This window comes from Pieris napi, chromosome 23 (genome assembly GCF_905475465.1).
Source record: "Pieris napi chromosome 23, ilPieNapi1.2, whole genome shotgun sequence".
In the NCBI taxonomy this organism is placed as follows: domain Eukaryota; kingdom Metazoa; phylum Arthropoda; class Insecta; order Lepidoptera; family Pieridae; genus Pieris; species Pieris napi.
Genome location: NC_062256.1, coordinates 2920720 through 2930088, shown reverse-complemented (window position 1 = coordinate 2930088; position 9369 = coordinate 2920720). Strand labels below are relative to the sequence as shown.

The window sequence follows — 9369 nt, the reverse complement described above, 5'->3', positions numbered from 1 at the left end:
TGAAATAAATAACTAACCTTAACTAAGTTAGGACATCACGGCCTGTCATGCCAAAAAAGTGCAGGCCGCTTCTCGAGACATGCCGCACTTAACGATATCATACGCCGTTCCCTTGCCACCGTCAACGTGCCAAGTCTACTTGAGCCGAGTGGTATTGCAAGAGACGATGGCAAGAGACCGGACGATATGAGTTTGATTCCATGGAAGATGGGTCGGGTACTGGTATGGGATGCAACCTGTTCAGACACGCGGGCCCCTTCCCATCTACATGGAACCAACTACAGAGCTGGTGCGGCTTGTGAAGCGGCTGAAAAAAATAAAGGCAAATACAGGAGTCTAGGCTCAGAATATGATTTTGTCCCATTCGGTAAAATATATTATTAAAAGGAGTCCCTTTAGGCAATATTCCAAAGATACTGGCAGCGTTCCCCCTTTGAATCGCTAGACTAATTGTTTGTCCGAGGTAGCTGCCAGATCTGCGGTCTCCTGTGATGTCGACTAACCTTTTTGATATTTCTTTAAAAAGCCTTAAAGCGCTAGGACCCCACGGACCAAGGGTCTCGACACCGAATGGGACAAAATCATATTCTGAGCCTAAACCCCTGTATTTGCATGCGTTAGTTTTTTCAGCCGCTTCACAAGCCGCACCAGCTCTGAAGTTAGTTCCATGTAGATGGGAAGGAATATAGTAATCGATATTTATATATATCATACGACATTCGCATGATTTGCTGTATACATATATATATCTCTTTGATTGTGTAATATAATCAAAGAAGTTATCTACACCGCGGATGTGTCGAACACGAGTCAGAAGCGTGAACATTATTATATCTCTAATAACTAATTAATAATTTTTGCAGCAGTTTTGGCCTAGTGGCTTCATGGTGCGACTCTCATGGGGTCGTAGGTTAGATCCCTGGCTGTGCACCAATGGACTTTCTGTCTATGTACGTATTTCAAACTCGCTTGCCTGCTTAGAAATGATCACGGAAAAGATACTGATAAATGAGGTCCAGACCTCAAAGGTGCGCCATTGGTATAAATTAATAATGTCTAAATAATGTTAACGAAGTCACAAACGTACATTAGCGCCACCTGTTGGTGACAAGTGGTACTATGATCGGTTTAATTATGAACGTGCATGCGTACCTACTCTTGGAAATGTTAAATTTTTAAGGATGTGCATTTCTAGATTTTTATTTATTTCTAAAATAATACATGAAAATATGACATCATAAATTTTTCACAAATACACATCAATTATATTAGAACATAAGCAAGATAGCAAGGGGAAAAATTAAACAAGCAACCACAAAATAACTTTAACTAAATGAAATCTGAACTTAAATCTCATTAAGAGCATGATAAATAAAATTACGGTATGTTGGAAGATTGTTGTAAAATATATCAATATTTTCGTCAATGTTAGTAATCAAGTTGTAAGAGCGAGATAGCCTATTCACTGGACCATTAAAAGAGCAGATAAGCGAGCCGTAGGTACGTACAGAAGACTTTTAGTTCTAGTAACTCTAGGATTACAAAGAAAGGAAAATTTTGTAAGACGTTAATATGAGTATTAAAGTTAAATATTTAATACAAATAAACTAGATCAATGAAGTCATATTATTATAGAAATCTGCAAGCGTTCAGCCTTGCGATTCTGTAACTCACTTTTCGAACTCACACAGCGGTAACAGTGAGTTACAGAATCGCAAGGCTGTAGACTGCCGGCAGGGCCGTGTTTTTACTGTGTTTTGACACAGTCCCAAAAACTTACCGACTGCCTCGACTCAAATCCTTACCGAACTCTCAGATTTAAGACTTTTTGATTCTTCTGATGATTATCGATTTATTTGAATTTCGAATTGCACGCCAATCTATATATAATTAAATCTGTAAATGATAAAAAATCTCCAATTCTATAGGTAAAGATATATGTTTACGGTTTTATAATTTTATGTACGTTAATTATTTATTTTACACTATCGGTTAACAGTGTATATCAAAAGTAAATTGTATTAGTTCGAGAAATCTATCGTTAACAGAATAAGTTTTCTCTAATAATTTTACTAAAAATATTAAATAAATGTAGGTATAGGTAGTTCTTTTTATTAATATATGATGTATCTATATATATAAAAAGAAAATGGTGTTCGTTTGAGGCTCTTTCACGCTTAAACCACTGATCGTATCGACATGAAACTACCATAATTTTTCCTAGATGGTTTATGGCTATTTAATTCCAACGTTCCTTCATTTTTTTATTTCTGTTTTACTTTTATGAAAATTTTTCCCGCTAATAAAAACAAAAGAGGCTTCCTAGAACCGCATAACGTCAACATCTGTTAAAAACTCGATTTTCGAAATATTTCAATTTTCTTAGCGGGAAGTTAAAAAGAAGAATAATAAAAATATGAAAAAAAATAAAATAATGAACCATAAAATTTATTTTAATTCGTCCAGCAAAGCGGGCGCGAAACGGCTAGTATATATATAAATACAAAAACAATCGATCTATGCAATATGACATTAAATAGATAGAGAAAACTAAAAACCTCACTTATACGGAATAGACATTCCCGCGCCTATCAAAAAATGCGTGCACTGATTAGCAAATCGCATTGCAAGTGTCCTTGAGATAAATAAAACGAATATTCCGAAGTGTAACGACAAACACTTATTAAACATACATGCATCGATATACATGATTAGGAAGTAACATTATCATTTGATAATACGCAGCAATTTCACGTCACTCCTCAGTTCGTATTTGAACGTTCTCCGTGACTGTCGTTTTAGTCGAACTAAAATTAAACACACGTGGATCAAACTTTGTTTTGTTTTGTGATCTGTGACTGTGATTTTGGATTACGCAATACCAATGTAAGTACAATGTCTTATTCCATTGATGACGTAATCTATGGTTGCCATTTTCAGGATATCTATAATTTGTGTTAATAGCAATCTGTTGAGCGCGCCAATGTAGGGCTGTCAACTGTCTAAAATTAATGTAAACAAATAACATTCCGGCGTCGTTTCTATTTTAAATATGTTATAAGTACGTGACGCGGATTTTCTTGATTTAATTTGACAGCCGGTTTGTGTTATAGCTAAATTGTTAATAGTGATTTTGATAAACCTGGCTTGAAAGATGATTATATTTAATAATCTGTATTTTAAACACTTTGTTCGTTTGTGCCGTTGAAGATTAATGAACATATATCTTTATATATCACATACATAATAAATTAAATGGTTGCCTTTTTACCCGACTGCGGAAGAAGGTCTTGATGTAGCAAATTCTTCAGCGTTGATATATTTTAAGATGATGTAAGATCTCAATTGTCGAGAAAGTGAATGGTTATGTGTAGCCAAAAGATCATTTTACTGATGATACGTAATGTAGATAAATTAAAGGTTATCTAAATATCTGACATTTAATTTTGAATTAAGCTTTTAAACTAAACATAAGAAGCATTTGTTACTTTCAGTTATATAACTTATTTTATTTATCTGTCATCCGGACATCTTTAAAGGCCGGCAACGCACTCGCGAGCCCTCTGGCATTGAGGGTGTCCATGGGCGGCGGTATCACTAAACATCTGGTGAGCCTCCTGCCCGTTTGCCCCCCGTTATATAAAAAAAAAAGTCTTTTATTTTATCTCTGATAGATAAATGTTGAACACGGCGCAATTAGGCAACATTTTGTGTTTGATTTAGCGCGAGATACTTCCGTGTGTCAAAATCCAATAAGTTTTTGTCATATATCAGAAACATACAAAATAAGTATCCTTTGAAAGTAGCTCAACTGAAAATAAGTACCTAGTGGAAATTTCGGCGATGGAAGACATTATGATAAAACATGTTTAAACAGTGTATGGCCTTGTTCTATTAATATATTAAAATTTTCTCATCAACTCATGTGTTAGAATGTATTTGTGTCGACATCTTTTTTAAGGAAAAATATAGAATATTGGTCCTATATAAATTTTATAGATAACATAATTATTATGTATATACAAACACGAAATTGGAACATTAATTTTTGCCGCGCACCACCACTATGTGGAACCAACTGCCCACTGAAGTATTTCCGAACCAATTCGACTTAGGGTCCTTCATAGAGCTTACTAATTCTTAAGGCCGATTTACATTATCTTAGCGTTTAGGAGAGTGCTTTAGACTTTAGTACAACTTGAAAGGCAAGTTCTTTAGCGTAGCGTTTACTAAAGCAAGTAGCGTTTACATGTTTCAACTAAAGTACTATCCTAAAGCACACTCCTAAACACTAAGATAATGTAAATCGGCCTTTAAAAAGCCGGCACCGCACTTGCGAGCCTTCTGGCAATATGATGTGAAGCATGTCTGCGTTGAAGTGAGAAAACTTTACCCTAGACTTCACTGAAAGGTCAGCAACGCACTCACGAGCCATCTGGCATTGAGAGTGTCTATGAAATATATCACTTAACATCAGATGAGCCTCCCGCCCGTTTGGCCTGTTCTATAAAAAACTTCTGAGCCCCAGATCTTAAAGGTTGTATCGCCACTGGTTTTTGGTATAGCATAAACCTCACCAGGAAAATGCTGTACATAAATATGTGCAACCCTATGTCAACAAATTATGAGTATTATGTTATTAGAGGAAAATACTCGTAAATGCTTACGCCTTCAATTGTCCGCTATCGTACCAAGCTTCGTACTAGAATATTTTTAAAAACCATGAATGGATATACTGTGTAAACTCTTTATGTCATGCGTTATAACTAAAAACTCTCTATAGCGTTAAAATTAGTTGATTTTATTGGTTTAAAACAAAACTCACACATTATTTTTCTCTTTATAACGCAACAGGACCTCTTTGTTACCAAGAAATATTTTCATATTTAGACATCAACAACATATTAAGGGTCTGTTTCACAATGTACGGATATATAAGTTCTACATAAGTTCCAAATTAGCTATTTATTATTTATTGGTAGAATAAACACTATTGTTGCGTTTCACGACTGTCAGATAGCGCTATTCGTCACATAAAGTCCATCATAAGTTATGAGTCCGATGAAATGTCAAATAGCACAATTTATCTGCCAAATAATTTATGTGTTGCATAGCTATTTGGTACTTTATCCATACATTGAGAAACAGACCCTTAGTGTAATTGTTTTTATTGATAAAACTAACCGAAGGTGCCGAAATTTCTAAGAAGAGACAGACACCTGAGGTCATAAACAGCCGTCTTGCCTTTGTTATTGTTAATTGCATTAACACGTGTGCCATAATTCTTAGATTATGATTAGATTATTCTTCTGTAGGAAATTTTGGTCTCAGTTACTAAACCATTGTCACCTATCTATTATATGTCTATAATTGTAATTGGTTAAATTTGGTATATATTGTCTTCCCTCCCTATAACGAAACCTCTATACCGAAAAAAATGCTCGGTCCCTTGAAATTCGTTATAAAGAGTGTACACTGTAGTTTCTATAATGTATTTATTTAATTAGTGAAGTAGCAGTGTGGGTCTCTCGTCCCTGATGTCGTAAGTTCAATACTGGACTGTGCGTTCTTGATGCTAATCAAACACTCGCACGTACGGTGTAAATCCATAAATCAACATGGTTCAGAGGGCTGCTCACCTTCTTCTCTTTGAAATAAAATGAAACGGATGCAATCTGAGGCCAACTCCCTACCTTAGGGGCCTCATAGCCTAGCGGTCTTATTAAGTGGCAGCTAGGTGAGGGGTACCGGGTTCGATTCCCGGTTCGAGGGCAAGTTTTAATTTAAATTTGTTCTCGGCCTTTGGGAGGGTTGTGCGGTACCGGGCGAGTGCCTAAACCACATGGAGGACACGGTCGAATTTCGAAAGACAAGCACGAATTATAAAACATCCGAAACTGACGCTGGCTAAGGCACAAACCGTGCCAGAGCCATAAATAAAAAAAATACCCTATTTACACTAATATAAAGAGGAAAGATGCTTTCTATTCACCATATGAACCCTATGTTATCTCTGAAGAACATAAGCTCTAGAAAATGTTCAAAAATATTAGCGTTCTGTATGAAAATACGAAAGTCTAACCCAAGGTGTGATTACCAATAAATATTCCTAAATCGCGTACGCTTCGACAACTATTGAGAATAGAACAAAGTGATGTACTACAGTTTTATAGAAGACATCAATATCTACAATCAGTCCGCGATACCATGTCTAAAAAACTTGATGGATTGGATGTGATTTCTTTATTCGTAAATATTTTTTCGTTAAACAGAAACTAAGAAAACTATTTTTTTACGAATGTATTATAATTGCAAAAAAAGGTTGCAACCCTAACCACAAGCCATGAACTCAGAAGCAAATACACTAAACAAATAACGTTAAATTTGAATAGCTCCAAAACACTTGAAACTTGTTTATTTTGTTAATCATAATGGAACTAAAAATAAAAAAAAGGCCGCTACAACCTCTTTAGGTCTAGGCAAGTGATCAGCTTTCTGTGCTTGACACACGCCGTCGACTTTTGGATCTTTGGCAAGCCGGTTAATAAAAAAAAAAAACATGTGTCCAATTCACACGTGGTAGAAGTAAAACCTTCAAAAACAAAGTTTTTATAATTAAAATATGTAAATTAGACTTTTTCTCTATCTAAATGTAGGATCTTTTCTTTAAAAAAATATATATTTTAATGTTAAATTTTTATTTATAACTTTAATATCAATCTTTAATTTGGTAAAAACTAAAATAATAAAAATTTGAAATAAATTCACAAGATCCAACGTGGGAGAAAATGAGATAGGAAGCATTATACAGTGTATAAACTTTTAATTAAGTGTAGTACGAAGTTTTCACTTCAAAAAGTTTCTATAACTAATGATTTGTAAATAAAATTGATAAATAATCTAATTTTATAATTAAACTACTTACTTGATATACTTATTTAATTTTCATCAAATCTGTTTTTTTTATTCAGAAAATGTTCAAATACACACTAATTTAAAGTTTATACACTGTATAATGCCTCCTATCTCACTCTCTCCCACGCCAAATCCTATTAATTTATGTGTCTGTCTCTTTTTCCGTTGCATCCGATTTGAAATCACAACGATTCTAAAGAAGTTTCACTTCAAAAATACAAAATGCACATAGGTAGACAGAAAGTCCATTGGTGCATAGCCGGGGATCGAAATTACGACCTCAAGGGTGAGAGTCGCACGCTGATGCCACACACAAAATGTCTAAACAGGCTGTATTAAAGGTTCTATAAACCCTAGAGGGACAGAGGGCGTCCACAGTGTGTCTCCATAGCGTTCGGTCTAGAGCCTCGTATTTCACCTCGCTCCAAGTCCTTCCAGCTCTCTTTGCCTCTGCAACTGTACGACGTTAGGTTTGCTTGGGACGGCCATGCTTCCGCTTTCCTTGCGGGTTCCAATCAAGCGCCTGCTTGGGGATATGATTGAAATCTTTTCGAAGTGTATGGCCTATCCATTTCCACTTGCGTCGGTTGATCTGCTGGCTAATCAAGGTTTCTTGGCAGCGATCCCAATTTGCTTGATGGAGATCTATCTCTGTATTTAAATTGTTTCGTAAAAATAAATTTTTAGGTTAAAACGCATCGAACGGGTTTTTAGGAAGAAATTAGGGTACAAATCTTTTCCTTTTATTGTTCTGTTAGTAAATAGTTAATCGATTGGACAATAATGTTATTTTAATAGCGAACGTTAACGTAACGTAACTACATAGACAACTTACGATGTGTCGTTTATCGCAAAACAAACGAACGTCGATAATTTCGGCGATTGTTTGGATATCATTGAAATGATAAGTTTTATCTGAGTTAATGTGTCTTAGAAACTGGGGTAAAATAAGTATGTAATATGAAACTCTTGCATAACAATTTTTTTGTTATTTCCTTATTTATTAAGACACTCGTAGCAATGCAAATATAAAAATTTATTGGCATCTTTGTTTAATCATTTTTCTAGGCAATATCTTGACAGTTGACACATATCATGATATTCCGGTTTTCTTATGATATTTCAGCGTAAAATAAAGTCAAAATCATTTATTCATATAGGTAACACAATGTACACTTATGAACGTGAAAAAGAAATATACATTAAAATATGCTTCTAATTTTACATTTACTGCCAGTTCTCAAATCAAGGGCGTAGAACGGAAGAGAAGAACTGGCAATAAACTCTCCGCCACTCTTTTTAATCGCCACAGTACAGTGCGACATACTTTTGTTCGCCTGTAAGAGCGTCGTTTTCGTGGATGGTATTGCCAGTAAATAAAATTTAACCATTATAAGGGGAATAATTTGACTACCTTAATAATTTATTTAAATGTCATAATTAAACAACGTATACTATCTACCAAATACAGTTATAGGCTTAAATAAATGTGACACAAACTTATGAAAAACTGATATGTTTATCATAAGTTTGTAGGTTTTGTTACCTGTACTATTAATATAATATCTTTTAAGATACTAGCAATCAGAATCGTTCGATAATAAAAACTTTGCCATTGCTATTAATATTTAGTAATGAAAATAAATACATTTTAGTTGGATTTTTACAAGATGTTGGTAGATAGTAAAATTATTTTAACCAAAAAAATTCAGAAAATAAACTCAAACATTTAAAAATGACGGTATGTAGTACCAATTTCAGCCGCCGACCAAGAAAAGTATATGGCACTGTACGACAAAAAAAAGGGTGCGTGTACTTATGTACGCGCGTAAGAAGTTATACTTCTTTGGCTTTCCTTATTTTTTTTAATATTAAATAATTAATAATAAATAGTATTCAATTATTAATTAATATTAATAATATTAATTATTATTATTTATTATTTTATTATATTATTCATTCAATTTAATAACTCGGTATGTTTCATAACCTTTTAACTAAGTAACAATAGGTCTTTGTGAAAAAGCATTGCTAAATTTCTTTGAAAAAATAATTAAAACTCCTTTATTTGTTTAAAAGGTACTACAAAGGTCATTATGATCATTCAAACTTCTTGGTATAGCTGCTAACTTCACGCATATTCTATTTCTTTTTACTTGTAGATTGTCTTATTCCCATCTCGCTCGCGCACGCTCAGCGCCCGGCTGGTTTAAAAAAAAATCGAAGTTGCCCTCATACTGATAATTTTGTGTAACGGTGCGCGCGAATCGTAAAATTTCACTCTCATCAGTTTTACATAACGCGCCTAAAGAAGTATAACTTCAATAAAAGTCTAATACAATGACAGCATCCTTTCATATTCCCTGTGTATGTAGAATATTAAACGATTTAACAAAAGAAAATTATCTGATAGATATTATTGGGTCCTTCCCTATCATAATTTTACCGACATAT

General features: G+C 34.2%; 1 protein-coding gene across 1 annotated transcript in view; it reads left to right on the top strand.

The window, feature by feature from the left end:
• Nucleotides 1–2755: 2755 nt before the first annotated feature.
• LOC125061166 (segmentation protein cap'n'collar-like) overlaps nt 2756–9369 on the top strand; it is a 122131-nt gene continuing 115517 nt past the window's right edge. Inside the window, exon 1 of the mRNA XM_047666401.1 lies at nt 2756–2886. The gene's annotated coding sequence lies outside the window, so the exon portion shown is untranslated. The remainder of the gene's footprint in view (nt 2887–9369) is intronic.